The sequence below is a fragment of the Dryobates pubescens genome, chromosome Z, assembly GCF_014839835.1.
Source record: "Dryobates pubescens isolate bDryPub1 chromosome Z, bDryPub1.pri, whole genome shotgun sequence".
NCBI classification, from domain to species: domain Eukaryota; kingdom Metazoa; phylum Chordata; class Aves; order Piciformes; family Picidae; genus Dryobates; species Dryobates pubescens.
In genome coordinates, this window is record NC_071657.1 from 23687651 (window position 1) to 23704651 (window position 17001).

A 17001-nucleotide genomic window follows, 5' to 3' on the forward strand; every position below is an offset into this window, starting at 1 on the left:
ACAATTGCTTGCTTATATTTTAATTTTTATTACTTCCAGTTTAAAAGGGAAAAAGGTACTTACTGAGATCAGAAATATTTACTCTTATTAGAAATTAATTATGCTGTCCTCAAGTTTCCTAGTTATGGCATTTTTAATTTTTTTAAAAATTTTTACACAGAGGTAATTGAAGTAGCGTTGTTGTTATTATTCTTACCGCTTTTGTTAGAGACAATGTTTCATCTTCCAAGAGAAACTGTATTACAAACACTTCTGTGCTAAAAGAAAAGGTATTCTTGAGCAGCTACCAGTTTAGCACAGTAAACTCACAACTACTAGATATTGTATCAGGACCCTTGCAGAAGATAGAATTTAGCCAGTAAACCAAGAGTGATAATTTCTGTCCCTATCGACTAGCCTGATTCTTGCAATGATGTAAAATGAATGCCTTTTTGAAATTTAGAGGCCAGGACAAGACAGAATACAGAATTAACTTGGTTGGAAAAGACCTTTGAGATCATTGAGACCAACCTAACACTCAACACCATCTAATCAACTAAACCATGGCACCAAGTGCCTCATCCAGTCTCTTTTTAAACACTTCCAGTGATGGTGACTCCACCACCTCCCTGGGAAGCTCATTGCAATAGCCAATCGCTCTTCCTGTGAAGAATTTCTTCCTAAGATCCAGCCTAAACTTACCCTGTGTCCTCTCATTCTGTCTGTCCTGAAGGGACAAAAAGCCTCAAAAATTCTCTGAATCAGACACTGGAGCAGGAGCCAGCAGGTCTCATTTTTCAGGAAATTGCCTGCGTTGCACAGGCTTGTCTGAACATGTCCTGGAGTCCCAGTGGGTCAGGTGTGCGTGCCTTTGGCCACCTTTGGAGAAAACTCATTCTATAGGTTGAAGCATCAGGTTTTTATCTCTTAATCTTTGTTATCGCTGGCCATCATTTTCTCGGGAAATCTATAAATACCATCCAAAAGAGCCAGTTCTTTGCCTTGCAATTGTCCAAGCTCTGGGAAAAGCCACACATCTTGGAATCTGAGCTGTGCTTCACTTTACCCAGACAGGACTGCAAGACCCCTTGCTGTATAACTGTGGTGGTTTGAGCCTTAACCGGGGCTTAAAAGCTCAGATGGGGGCAAGGCTGAGAATCCTTCCCCTGTTTCCCTCCTCCTCCTTCCCAACACAGAGAGGTAGGGGAGCAAATCCACCAAGAAAAAATTTGGGTTCAGCTTGGAAGTAGAGAGGCAAAGAATTTTTCTTTAAACAGTATATATATATATATTTATGTAACAATGACAGGCAGGGTTCACAAGGGTAAGGAACAAGGATGGATGGGAGAAGGAAAAGAAAAAAATATGAGATACAGAACCAGTCCTTTGCAAAATGTGGAAGCAGCAGGGAGGAACATGTGGCAGGGGAGCAGCAAGCCAGCAACAACTCTTTCATCCCCATGAAGCAGAAGGGAGAGAAAGAGCAATGGCTGCAATAATCCTGGTGGACAAGGGCTGGGGGGGGAAATGGAACAGACCAAGTCAGTTTCCCAGCAGAGGAAACACCCTCCAGGGAAGGCAAAAAAAATCTCACAAGCCCTCCCCTGCTGTTTTTTTCCAGGATGGGCATAGCCAAGGAGCAGAATGGACGTGTCTTGCCAGGCTGAGAGACACAACCCAGAAGGAGCTGAAAGTCCCTATGACAGTTTCATTTTATTGGAAGAAGCAACAAGCACTGCTGCGAAGATTGAAGCTGAAGAACCTGTCTAAACAGGCCTTGCTGCAGCAGGAAAGTTATGATGTAGTTGCCATCACAGAGACGTGGTGGGACAACTCACATGACTGGAGCGCTGCAGTTGATGGCTACAGGCTTTTCAGGAGAGATAGACAAGGAAGAAGGGGTGGAGAGGTGGCCTTGTACATCAGGGAGGCACTAGATGCCATTGAGCTGGAGATCAGGGATCATCAGGTTGAGTGCCTATGGGTGAGAATTAGAGGGAAGGCTAACAGGGCTGACATCCTGGTTGGAGTCTGTTATAGACCACCCAACCAGGAAGAAGAAGTTGATGAAGCATTTTTTAGGCAGCTTAAGGCTGTCTCAAGATCGCCTGACCTTGTTTTCATGGGCGACTTCAACCTGCCTGACATCTGCTGGGAACTCAACACAGCAGAGAGGAGACAGTCCAGGAGGTTCTTGGAATGCATGGAGGACAGCTTCTTATCCAGGTGCTGAGTGAGCCTACCAGGGGTAAGGCTATGCTTGACCTCCTCTTCATCAACAGGGAAGGGCTGGTGGGTGATGTGGTGGTCGGAGGCTGTTTAGGGGCCAGTGACCATGAGATAATTGAATTTTCAGTATTTGGTCAAGTTAAGAGGGGCAGCAAGAAGACCTCCACTCTGGAGTTCCAGAGGGCAGACTTCAGGTTGCTCAAGGAACTAACTCAAAAGGTTCCTTGGGAAACAGCCCTTAGAAACAAAGGGGTTCAGGAGAGCTGGGACTACTTCAAGGAGGAACTCTGGAAGGCACAGGATCAGGCTGTGCCAATGTGCCGGAAGCTGAGCCGCCGGGGCAGATGGCCAGCCTGGATGGGTGATGAGCTTCTAAAAGAACTAAGGGAAAAAAAGAGGGTCTATCATCTTTGGAAGAAAGGGGAGGCAACCCTTGATAAGTTTAAGGATGTTGCTACATCTTGTAGGAATAAAATTAGGCAGGCAAAAGCACATTTGGAGCTTAGACTGGCCTCTGCTGTGAAGGACAACAAAAAGTCCTTCTATAAATACATTAAGAGCAAGAGGAAGGGCAGGGACAACCTCCACTCCTTGGTGGACATGGAGGGGAACACTGTAACAAAGGATGAGGAGAAGGCAGAGTTACTTAACAACTTCTTTGCCTCAATTTTTTCTAGCAGGACAGAATGTCTTCCAGACAGCTGGTCTGCAGAGCTGGCAGAAGGAGTCAGGGAGCAGCATAGTCTTCCTCTGTTCCAGAATGGGGTAGTTGGTGATCTGCTTAGCCACTTGGATCCCCCCAAGTCCATGGGACCAGATGGGATCCATCCCAGGGTGCTGAGAGAGCTGGCAAATGTGCTGGCCAAGCCGTTCTCCATCATTTTTCAGCAGTCCTGGCTCACTGGAGACATCCCAGAGGACTGGAAGCTGGCCAACGTGGTGCCCATCCACAAGAAGGGGCGGTTGGATGAGCCAGGGAATTCTAGGCCTGTCAGCCTGACCTCAGTGCCAGGCAAGATTATGGAAGAGGTCATCTTGAGTGCAGTCACACAGCACTTGGAGGATGGCCAAGGGATCAGGTCCAGCCAGCACGGGTTTAGGAAGGGCAGGTCCTTCCTGACCAACCTGATCTCCTTCTATGATCAGGTGACCCGCCTGGTGGATGTGGGGCAGGCTGTGGATGTAGTCTACCTGGACCTCAGCAAGGCCTTTGACACCGTTCCCCATAGCAAACTCCTGGCCAAGCTGTCAGTCCATGGCTTGGATGGGAGCAAACTGCGATGGGTTAGGAAGTGGCTGGAGGGCTGAGCCCGGAGAGTGGTGGTGAATGGTGCCACATCCAGCTGGCGGCCAGTCAGTAGTGGTGTGCCCCAAGGATCAGTGCTGGGCCCCATGCTCTTTAACATCTTTATTGATGATCTGGATCAGGGCATTGAGTCGATCAACAGTAAATTTGCTGACAACACCAAGCTGGGGGCAGGAGTTGATCTGCTGGAGGGTAGAGAGGCTCTGCAGAGGGACCTCGACAGGCTGGACAGATGGGCAGAGTCCAACGGCATGAGATTTAACACATCCCAGTGCCGGGTTCTGCACATTGGCCACAACAACCCCATGCAGAGCTACAAGCTGGGGTCAGAGTGGATGGAGAGCAGTCAGGTGGAAAGGGACCTGGGGGTGCTGGTTGATGGTAGGCTGAACATGAGCCTGCAGTGTGCCCAGGCAGCCAGGAGGGCCAATGGCATCCTGGCCTGCATCAGGAACAGTGTGGCCAGCAGGAGCAGGGAGGTCATGCTGCCTCTGTACACTGCACTGGTTAGGCCGCACCTCGAGTACTGTGTCCAGTTCTGGGCCCCTGAGTTTAGGAAGGATCTTGACTTGCTGGAGCGTGTCCAGAAAAGGGCAACAAGGTTGGTGAGGGGCTTGGAGCACAAGCCCTATAAGGAGAAATTGAGGGAGCTGGAGTTGCTTAGCCTGGAGAGGAGGAGACTCAGGGGTGACCTCATTGCTCTCTACAACTACCTGAAGAGGGGTTGTAGTGAGGCAGAGGTTGGTCTCTTCTCCCAGGCAACCAGTACCAGAACAAGAGGGCACAGTCTCAGGCTGCGTCAGGGGAGGTTTAGGCTGGAGGTTAGGAGGAAGTGCCCACTGGAATGGGCTGCCTGAGGAGGTGGTAGGGTCGCCGTTGCTGGGGGTGTTCAGGGCGAGGCTTGACAGGATGCTTGGTTGCATGGTTTAATTGATTGGGTAGTGTTGGATGATAGGTTGGAGATGATGACCTCGAAGGTCTCTTCCAACCTGGTCTATTCTATTCTATTCTATTCTATTCTATTCTATTCTATTCTATTCTATTCTATTCTATTCTATTCTAACAAGCCCTTCAAGCCTCGGCAGCAACCTCTTTCCTACAAAGCATTCAGCTTCAAAGCCTTCAGAGATAAACCCTGTATGTGCCTTAGCGACAAGCTGCAAAAGCCAACAGAAAGTGAAACTGTGCTCCTGCAGCTTTCATGTTATCAGTGCCATTTTGGTTTTGTTTAAATCTCCATACGTGCTGCGTGATACCACAATCAGTAAGTAAATAACAAAATCTGATATTTTATAATCACCTTTTAAAGGTCTGTTGACCTCGAGAATTCTAGAATTTCCTCGTCCTTTGTGGGCAATCTCCAGCTCTGGGGCTGATGTTCTCTGTTTTCTTTACAGATTAAATTGATGTTTGTTGTTTCTGGATTTTTGCTCATATTGTTTAAATTGTTACATGTTCCTGCTCCAGCTCCTGCTGGTGAGGTATCTCTTCCACAACTGAATCTTTTGAACCAGTAAATAGATTTTATTAATATTTTCTGTGGGATAATTTTATTTTAAAAATGATTAATAATTTTATTATTCATTCAGCCTGTTGAATATTAGAATAGAGTAGAATAGAATAGAATAGAATAGAACAGAATAGAATAGAATAGACCAGGTTGGAAGAGACCTTCAAGATCATCATATCCAACCCATCATCCAACACTACCTAATCAACTAAACCATGCAAACAAGCACCCCATCAAGTCTCCTCCTGAACACCTCCAATGATGCTGACTCCACGACCTCCCTGGGCAGCACATTCCAATGCGCAATCACTCTCTCTGTGAAGAGTTTCTTCCTAATACCCAGTCTGAACCTCCCCTGGCACAGCTTGAGACTGTGTCCTCTTGTTCAGTTGCTGGTTGCCTGGGAGAAGAGACCAGCCCCTGCCTGTCTACTACCTCCCTTAAGGTAGTTGTAGAGAGCAATAAGGTCTCCCCTGAGGCTCCTCTTCTCCAGGCTAATCAACCTCAGCTCCCTCAGCCTCTCTTCATAGGGCTTGTGTTCGAAAACCTCACCAACTTTGTTGCTCTTCTCTGGACACGCTCCAGCAAGTCAACATGTTTCCTAAACTGAGGAGCCCAGAACTGGACACAGGACTCAAGGTGTGGCCTAACCAGTGCAGTGTAGAGGGGCACAATGACCTCCCTACTCCTGCTGGCTACACTATTCCTCATACTGGCCAGGAAGCCATTGGCCTTCTTGGCCACCTGGGCACACTGCTGGCTCATGTTCAGCCTACCATTGACCAGCACCCCCAGGTCCCTCTCTGCCTGGCTTCTTTCCAGCCACTCTGACCCCGGCCTGTAGCACTGCATGGGGTTGTTGATGGCCAATGTGCAGAACCTGGCACTTAGATGTATTAAATCTCATACCATTGGATTCTGTCCATCTCTCTAGCCTGTCAAGGTCCCTCTGCAGAGCCTCTCTACCCTCTAGCAGATCAACTCCTGCCCTCAGCTTGGTGTCATCTGCAAATTTACTGATGATGGACTCAATGCATTCATCCAGATCATCAATGAAGATATGAAAGAGCCCAGCACTGATCCTTGGGGCACACCACTAGTGACTGCTGCCAGCTGGATGTGACACCATTCACCATCACTCTCTGGGCTTGGCCCTCCAGCCAGTTCCTAACCCAATGAAGTGTGCTCCTATCCAAGCCACAGGATGACTGCTTGTCCACGAATTTGCTATGGGGGATGGTGTTAAAGGGCTTGCTGAAGTCCAGGTAGACTACATCCACAGCCTTCCCCACATCCACCAGGTGGGTCACCTGATCATAGAAGGAGATCAGATTGGTCAGGCAGGACCTTCCCTTCCATTTGGGTTGGACGTGATGATCTTGAAGGTCTCTTCCAACCTGGTTTATCCTTTTCCATTCTATAAATCCATGCTGACTGGGCCTGATCCCCTGGCCATTCTGTAAGTGCTGTGTGATTGCACTCAAGATGACCTCTTCCATAATCTTGCCCTGGCACTGAGGTCAGGCTAACAGGCCTGGAATTCCCAGGCTCGTCCAAACGGCCCTTCTTGCGGATGGGCATCACATTGGCCAGTTTACAGTCATCTGGGACCTCTCCAGTGAGCCAGGACTGCTGAAAAATGATGGAGAGTGGCTTGGCCAGCACATCTGCCAGCTCTCTCAGCACCGTAGGATGGATCCCATTCGGTCCCACGGACTTGTGGGGATCCAAGTGGCTAAGGAGATCTCTAACTCCTTCTTCCTGGATCATAGGGGAACTACACTGCTCCCTGGCTCCATATGCCAGCTCAGGAGGAGTGGAGGTTGTCCTTGCCCCTCCTCTTGCCATTAATATATTTATAGAAGGATTTTTTATTGTCCTTCATAGCAGAGGCCAGTCTAAGCTCTAAATGGCCTTTTGCCTCCCTAATTTTTTTCCTTCAAGACCTAGCAACATTCTTAATCATTCTACGGGTTGCCTCACCTTTCTTCCAAAGATGATACACCCTCTTTTTTAACCTTAGTTCCTTTGGAAGCTCATTTCCCATCCAGGCTGGCCATCTGCCCTGGCAGTTCATCTTCCAGCACATAATAACCTCCTTATGATCATAACACTGTCACTGTATATACAGTGGGAAAAAATTTCAGACATTAACCCATTAATACATACATATTCCACTTCCACTGAGAATTCATACATTATCTCCCTGCTTAATGAGTGAAACTATTCATAAATCCTGTCTAAATATACAAGTGCTATTTAAATACAAAATGTTCACCACCAGTTTCTGCTTTCACCTTACATTGTTCCAGGTGTAATTTGCTTAAAATGCATCTATGTTGTGGCCTGGAAACAGATTTTTAGAACGTGTTAAAATCTATAAACAAGGTCTTTTATTCAGACAATGAAAAATCAGAAGTTTACAGAAAAACGAATGTATAAATGACTGGATATTGAAAATCTTCAGAGTAGTAATCCTCTGTTGCTTCTTGTATTTTTGGTTAACAAACTCCCTGGACACAGCATATTAATTTCTGTAAGTATCTTGTGTTTTGGTCTCAGAGGTCATCCAAGAAAGAGCAAATCTTTCCACTTAACCTGTTTGTCACAGTCTGTGACAAAATACCTTGAATAACAATCAGTAACAAATTCTTCTTCCCAGTAGCCAGGGACACTAGTGGTCCTGCCATCGTTTTGCCTAGGGAGAACTGAGTCAGGTGAAACTGCTGTCTGCACTTCATATGCCTCATATGTTTCACAGTATTAACTTCCTTTGTTGCTCTCAGGCTAACTGAATCAAATCATTATTTAGGAGCCCATTACAGCTCACAAATGGCCCATTCAGTAAAAGTCTGAAATATGTTCTTCTAAACAGCTATGAGCAAATCAGTACACTATAGAAGGGGACCACAACAAATTTATATGTATTTCATTTCAGTAAGAAATGAAAAATTGGGTGAATCTACATAATTTAATGTAAGAAGGTATCTCCTACAGGTCAGACAATATTGCCAGGTAGGAGAAACAGAAGCCATAAAAATATGCTTTCTTATGTCTTTTTTTATATAGGCACTACGTATTTTTGCTGTTAGACTTCAAGTCACTTTGCTAAAGGAGAAAACATGTTGAAGGAACTGGTTCATTGCAGAAATGACAGAAAAATGTAACATCTATTGCTGAGAAAATGTTTTCCATTTTCACTCACAAGACGAGTCAGAACAAATGTAGTCAGTGTAAAAGGTAATTGGAAAGATTAATTTAAATGAGATGGTTCAAGATAAATGTAATATATACATACAAAACTTACTTTTCAGCAGAAAGAAAGATCTGATATAACTTAAATGTTGTAGGCACCATTTTGTCAAAAGAAGTTTATGTGCTTGCTAAAGAAAATTGTATTTCTTATAAAAGTAGTCTTATAGTCATAATATAATAATAGTAGTAGTAATAATAATAATAACAACAACAACAATATCTATTTATTCCTATGGTATCAGTAACAACCATTAGTTGCTTTACTTACACCAGCTAGCCTTATTTGTAACAAACCTTATAAAGGTGACAGGAGCTTATTGCTAGGTCCTTCAGATTATTTATTCTTCAGACACTGTGGAAAGCCTTCTCTTAAGACATGTGTCCAAAGATTACCCAAACTGTATTAAAATTCTGAAGACTTTAACACTAGGAGATGAGAAACAAAATGAGTCCATTAGAGTAAATAAAAATTGTCAATGAATGTTTTTTTTTTTTTTTTTTAATTCTATAAGATATTTCCTAGTCATGATTAGATCTTTCTCGGTTTGAAAACCCAGGAAAAATTTCTTTATTTTTGCATCTGTTCAAATTCCATTTTTTGTGTGTGTGGCTTTTCCGAGGTTTTATTACACCCAGGATAACAGAATAGTGATGACTTGGATTGTTTCTGGCTGGTGAATCCTGGGCACGCATGGAGATACTGGCACTATATTGTGTATTCCCAAACATACATTTCTTTTGAATGTCTCTGAAAATTAGTGACTGCTGGACTACTTCCTTTCTTTTGGACACTTCTCTCTCTGTTAAAACAGGATAAAAGCTCATGGTTTCATGTTACTTAACTTTGGATCTCTTCAGCTTATGAAATTCACCTGAAAACCAAAAATGATACTTGAATATATTGTTAACTTGAGTTGGCCTATACAAGAACCAGAAAGATCATGTCCTGTTCTGAATCCTATACCAAGTGCACATGCATGAAGTCACATACATTCTGGTAGCAGTGCAGCAGCCATGGGTATTACTGTGAGGGACAATGAAATCAGCTGCTCTGGCCAGCATCCAACATCAGACAAAGAGTACAAATGTCTCCTGTGCCTGGTGCTGCCTAAATCTTACCTGGAGGCCACTGTTCACCTGAACTTCTACCTCCAAAATCAGTTTCTGTTCTTCAGCCACTGCCAACATACTGAGCCCAGCAAACAGACCTGTATCCTATACTATGAAAAAGCCCTCTGTCAGTCAAGAATGAAAATTATTTCCTATTATCAAGTGCAAGCATACTATCTCAGCCACAACAAAGAATGACTGGGGGCAATGAGTAACCTCTGAAAGCTGCCCATCCCCAAAAATAATAGGCAGAATTTTTAAAATAGTAGTGGAAGGAGAAAATATTTACATTTAGAGCAATGTTCCTTATTTGTAACCTAGTCAAGGCACATTCAAATTAATAAAGGTGAAAGGTTCTTCATGTCTTGTTTACTGACAAAAGAAAGAATGAGAAAAGGCCACCTCCCAATATTATGGATCTTAATTACTACATGTAATACTGACATTGACATTCTATTTTACATCCTGTGAGGTCCTTTCTCTGCCCATCCTTACCTACTTTTTGCCAAGTCAAGTGTCTCATGTTGCTCATTGCTGACGTTTTTCATCACCTCTATGCTTCCTGCAGACATAGAAGCTATAGAGTATCTTGGTTTCATTCATGTTGTGACTAAGAGAGCTCAACATACTGTTTGTTTAAAATACTTTTAAGAGGCACGTATAGTATAAATATGTGAGAATGTATGCCACAGCAAGTAATTTCATAGTTAATGTAGACTACAAAGCACAGAGGATCCATGCACTGTATTGTGGTGCTCTTAAAATACTACAGTTGGATTCCTAAAGTTAATGAAAACAAGATATTGTAGTGGGCATTGTAATTAGGAGACTGTAACACATGGGAAAAGCACAGAAGCAGTGGAAATTAATGTTGAAGGAGTGCAATATATATCTATATCTATCTATATATAGATATAGACAGAGAGATATATACAATATATATATAATTGATTATGAATTATTTTATGTACTTTAAACTTCCTGAATCGTAGACTGATGAAAAACTGTATGAAGCCAGATTACTCCTTGCAATGATTGAGACACACCTCAGCAGGGAGAGAGAAACAAAGTACATAAAAAGGAGTGGAATGTTACATTTATTTATTTTTTTTTTCCCCCAAGAAAAAGTATAAATGCATATTCTTCAGCAGTTTGCCTAATGAGATGTGAAATGATTGATTTAGGAAAAACAAAAAGTAGATTTTTTTGGGTAGATTTTACTTTGAATCTGAAGCTATTTGGAGTAATCCAGTGTTGTGTGTCATTTGGGATACCTGGAAGAAGTCCTGCCTTTTTGTATTCTCACCAGAAGAAGATCTAGGAAATGGAGAAGTAATCTTATCTGGAGAAGGCTGTATGAATGTAAGGTGAAGAAGATGAGTTTTCATACTATGTATTAAGATTAAAAAAATATCAATTTTATTAATAGAATATAATTTTTGTACTTTGCTTTACTTTTTGTTTGCTTTAGGCAAAAAAGTCCTCTTTTTCATGAAAAAAAAAAGTAATAGTAATGATTTTTAGTGTTTACAGGAGGAAACATATGAGTTATAGTTTTTACTCTTAACACCACTTAGAAAAAAAAAATAATTTAGAAATATTTTTCGTTCTCTGTGACAAAATATCTCACTTTAGCTGTAGCTTTCCCAACTTCCTCATTTATTATCTGTCTGCACAGCTATTTACTCAAGAAAAGTGGTGTTTTGTCTTTAGTTTTTAAATTGCAGAACATTTGTAGGTAATTTTTATTGCCAGAACTGTGGTGCAGAGAAAATAATGACTGTTTTGAGGTTACAAGAGAAGCCTTTGGTAAAACCAGAAATGTCTATGATAGCTCTAGAGCCTCAGTTCATTGTCTCAACCACAATACAAGAATTCCTGCTTTATATAGCATCTATTAAAGAGCTGTAATTAATTGCTGCAGAAGTTACCATCTTACAAAAAGCAACAAATAAACAAATAAAGTAAGTATTTCCTCAGTTATTGAAATTCCACCTGTTAGTCTCAGTGGGTAAATATGACGCACGTCACCTTACCTTGAGTAGTTTTATCAGGCATGATTGATTCGATAATTGCTGAGTTTTATTTTAATATCAGTAAAAATGGATGAAAAGGGGAATAAGAGAGTGGTACAGTATATCAGGTACTTAACAAAGACAGGCTGAAAATTAATAATAATCCTTCACTGGTCACTGAAATTTTCAGGCAACTTAAGCAGATGAATGGCCCATAATGTCACTCACTAGTAGTAGTCTATTCATAGGCTCACTCTTCCAGTAAATGAGAACTGTTGTTGATTAAAAATCCATTTGAGGCTTGCTCACTAACATATTAAGTAGTTCTCATCTTCCAAGTGGAATGAAAACATTCGTTTTACTTACTTATTTATTTTCCCCCAGCCTTCATTCAGCACAGTTGATTTTTCAATAAACCTTGCTTTACCTTTCTAATCTTCAGGGATTATCTTGTGTGAAATTCTATATGCTGTGTCCCACTGGTCCCATGTGGCCATCAGTTTAAGCAAGTGACTGCCCCAGTAGAAAGTTTTCTTCCTATCATATGAGACAGGCCTCTGAGGCAACATTAAGGTATGCAGGTGGCTTCTGATAGCATTTCATGTTCCTGAACGAAATTGTTACCTATAAGATGCAATGAGGTAAAAAACACACATTTTCCTCCTTTTATGTATGAAAAATGGAGGTACAAAACTGCAGTGAAACTTGTTCATTCACATAACCACCAATTTGTGTCAGGTACTGAACTCGCAATCCTCTGTTTTGAACCAAAGCCATGATGATCATTGCATGGGCTGTTACACCTAAGAAATTGCTGGTTTTGATGCATTTCCTCATCACCAGAAGTTCTGACACTCTTTACTGGGGAAAACAAACAAGTAAACAAAAACCAAACCAAGCCAAACCAAAGCAACCAACCCACCACCACCACCAAAAAACCCCAACCCAAAGAAAATAAACCCCAAAAGCAACCAAAACCAACAAACACCATCCCCTCTCCCCCAACCAGCCATCAAAACCCAGAATAACAGCACAGAAGAAGCCCTGGAAAATTCAAAACCCAACCACCACCACCAACAACAACAACAAAAAGAGGGAAGAAAGAAAAAATGTAGATGTCTATTAAGTCCGAAGTACAAAACTTTTAGACTGATTATAGCAAGGTATTATGATGGATAATAAATGAAAATTGACAACAGCACATTCCAAGTGAAATGTACAGTTCTCTTGTCTATGACAACAGATTTTCAAGTAGGAAACAACATTTCATATGACAATAGGTAACCTAATCAGAACAGACTATGGGAAAGGTTCTTTCCATGATATGTTTCAAAACCAGGTGAACTTCTTAAAAAGTTGTTTTCAGAGCTGTACTAGAGAAAATAAAGGAAATCAAATATGTTCTTGAAAATGAAATTATGAACCCTTTTACTATGAGAAACATAAATCTTTAAACTGAAATTATCATCTGACTAATCTGTTTTCCTGTTCTAATCATAGTACAAGGTGCTTGCCTTTTGAAGTATAGCTTTTAGTTCTTCTGTTGCGTTCTTGGAACCTGATCACAGAAGATACATTTTATAGAAGGAATTGCAAAATTTTGATCAGTTTTACCAATTATAAACAAATTTCTTACCCAGATTCATGATATTCTGGAATTGTAAGAGCCATGAGCATTTTACAAGATTAAATTCACTCCTAAAGAGATCATTATGTCCTTTGTCTCCCAAGGGCATATAAACCACATGTGTTTTCATTAGCTGCATACAATTCTTTTGATTTCAGTTGGATTGCTTGCATAAATAATATTATACAGAGCTGTGAGATTTTGAAGATCCAGATGACTAGGGAAAAGAAATAATATATAGAATACAGCAGAAATCTGAAAATGAGATGAAGGTGAGGATGCCATGTAATGACAACAGATAGTTATGTGCTTCAGTTATGGACTAGCAGATTGCAAATTTAATTATCCCTCCAATAAATAAATAAAAATTGATGATTTTGTTCCTGGCAATTTGAGTGTTAACATTCAGGAACTCACTGAATAGATCAGGTAATCTCCAGAGAAGGTTCTTGAAAGCTACTGCATGAGTGAAGCATAAGTGTATGCAAAGAGATGGAAAGATACAAGAACAAAGTATTGTGATGATGTCTGTAAACTGGAGGGAAAGCAGAGGCTGATTAATGTAATTTGTATTGTTTCATACTTAATTAATATTTTATTGAAAAAAATCTGCCTGAGGTAAAATAGTACTAAGTGTTCAGAATCTCCAGGTGCCCAGACTGTTTTCAGGATATTTTCTGACTGAAATCAGAAAAAAATCGCAATGCTTTGGGATTCCCTCCCCCCGCCCTCCAATAATGTTACTTACTGATCCCACTTAATTAAGCATTTCTCTATTGTTCACATTTGCTTGTCCACCTCCAATGCTGAACTGAGAGTTTCTCCTGTGATTTATCATTAATAGCTGCCAGCCAGGAGGTTATTATAGTTCAAGTGGAATTAATGTGGCAAAGGAAGTCTGTGGGCTCAATGAACAGGAAGATAGGACTGACTTATTGCCCAGGAGATGGTGGCCTTACTCCCATGCATTGAATTCAGAATCCAGTTGCTCTGACAGCAAAAGGCCAGATTAGTGCTACCTCTATTTTTGCCATCTTCTCTAAAACTTTAACAAACAATGCATTCAGTATTAATGACTCAGGGGAGAAATAAAGAAGGTGGATCAGCTCTTAATTGACCTGTTCTTACCTGTGTAGAACAGGATAGGAAAAAGACACAACAGCAAAATATTAAAAATGAAGTGTACTAAAATGTGTTGAAATAAGTCAGATATTTAGTAAACTGTGGCAGTTTGGACAACTACCATTAACAAAAACTCGGTTCACTCGGGGAAAACAAGTGGAAACTATATTTGCAAGCAAAACTGCACTTCACGATGGAATGCAATGAATATATACAGATATACAGTATTTACAATATTATACAGGTATTTAAAATTGGAAGACAGCACAGAAATCCCCCCTGAACAGGGGAAAACTGCCCAGCTTCCCCTGCTAACATTCCCCCCTAACACCCCGCCTAACATCCCCCCCTTTCCTCTGTTTAATTAGAAGAAAAGAGAAAGAGATGTTAGAGAGTTAGAGCTCTTATTTCAAGGGTAGGCTGATAAGATTCTCCCAGCCCAGTGGAACAGAAAGCAGCAGCCAGCAAAGGAATAAAAGAATGAAAAAGAATGTGAGATCATCAGAATACATCCCACACATCTGACGAATGAAATTAGTTTAGAATAATGCCTTGTTTTCCTTTATACAACCAACTGTGGATTTGTTTATATTTCTCCACTCTTCTGCTCAAAAATCTTCAGTCAGCTTCTAAAGGCATATCCTAAAACTGTCACACAAACCTTCAGCTCATCATTTTTTAGCTACATTGGGAGACAGGAGCAAAATCCAAAATGACCATTTGTGCCAGGTTACACCCATCCTGGGTAGGAGCTGAAATAGAATAGAATAGAATAGAATAGAATAGAATTAACCATGTTGGAAGAGACCTTTGAGATCAAGTCCAACCTATCATCCAACACCACCTAATCGACTAAACGATAGCACAAAGCACCCCATCAATTCTCTTCCTAAACACCTCCAATGATGGTAACTCCACCACCTCTCTGGGCAGCCCATTCCAATGGCCAATAACTCTTTCTATGAAGAACTTCTTCCTAACAACCAGCCTAAACCTCCCCTGGTGCAGCTTGAGACTGTGTCCTCTAGTTCTGATGCTGATTGCCTGGGAGAAGAGAAAACCCTCACCTTGCTACAACCTCCCTTAAGGTAGTTGTAGAGAGCAAGAAGGTCTCCTCTGAACCTTCTCTTCTCCAGGCTAGGCAACCCCATCTCCCTCAGTCTCTCCTCACAGGGCTTGTGCACTAAACCCCTCACCAGCTTTGTTGCCCTTCTCTAGACATGTTCCAGCAAGTCAACATGTTTCCTAAACTGAGGGACCCAGAAGTGGACACAATACTCAAGGTGTGGCCTAACCAGTGCAGTGTACAGGGGCACAATGACCTCCCTGCTCCCGCTGGCCACCCTGTTCCTGATACAGGCCAGGATGCCATTGGCCTTCTTGGCCACCTGGGCACACTGCTGGCTCATGTTCAGCCTACTATCAACCAGTACCTCCAGGTCTCTCTCTGCCACTCCAACCCCAGCCTGTAGCACTGCATGGGGTTGTTGTGGCCAATGTGTAGAACCTAGCACTTAGATGTATTGAATCTCATGCTGTTGGACTCTGCCCATCTGTCCAGCCTGTCAAGATGACTCTGCAGAGCCAAAGAAAGAACCAAGCCCCCCTGGAGTTCAAAAGAAACTTGATCCAAGTGTGCATAGAGGGACTTGGTTTTCCCCCTGCCAGGATGAGGGGTCCCCCTTGTCAAAGGTGATCTGTTCCACTTCCCCTTCCTGTCCAGCAAACCTTTTTTCTTTTCTCCCTTTTCTTTCCCTTTCCTTACTAGTGAAAGGGAGGGTGGTGGTGGAGGAATTCTCAATCTGTTATCATCTGAGCTCTTCAACTCCAGTTAAGGCTCAAACCAGCACACCATTAACAGAATTTTTAAGTAACCACAGCAGATCTTGCTGTAGTAAATCAGCACTTAAACTGCAAGCAGAATCACTTGTGGCTTAACTCAGTCTGATGTGGTGAGAAGTGATTTCCAAATCTGAAGTGTGACAAAATAGCAGGGGTGCTGTGGTGGGTTGAAATGGTCACAGGTGCTCTAGAGCTGGCGACCATGCATGAAATAAAACCAAGAGACTACAGAATAAATGTTCAGTAATTTTTAGACTTAGCTAATGGAAGCTCTTAATAGGTTGTAAAAGGGAAGATACTCACATAGGGTTATGTGGTATTGTAATTTCTTTGGAGACAGGTGTGCTGGTAACTTGCATACTAGAGAACCTGAGTGCTTGCCTTTTGTGATTTTCAGAGAGGAGTAAATCTTCTGCCAGCTCACTGATACCATCTTGCATCTGTGCTTCTGTGCAGACCAGGTCCATAGTACTCAGGGAAATTCAGAGATAGAAAGTTATTACTGATATTGCAGCTAAGGCAGGTTAGTTTCCTAGAAGGATTTTGCAATGAGTCCAAAACCTATACTTCAGAGGCAGCTCCTAATATGTCTGCTTGGAATGTGTGTGTACTGGCTGGGAAAATGGAAAGAGAAAAAATTTGTAATGCTTCATCCTTTCCTTCAGGAGATTATAGGATCTTTCTCTCTGTCTAGATGCCAATTTTCATTACACCTGTAGGAATTTAAGTGCCTTGAGACTCAATTCTGTTGATCATTTTCAATTATATTTGACAGAGGGTATGAAAGTTATTAGGAGAGGGCAGGTAGACAACAGAACAAAGACTACAATAGAAAGAAGTGGAATCCAAAGGAATGACACAATGCCTGCTCTAAGTACACATGAATTTTTATGGCAAAACAACAACTAAAACAATGGCGTAAATTGATAGGTTGACGGTAAATACTATGGTAGGTTTTTTTCTTTGGGAAATGAGGAACAGATGAGGCAGTGTGAGAAATTCTGTG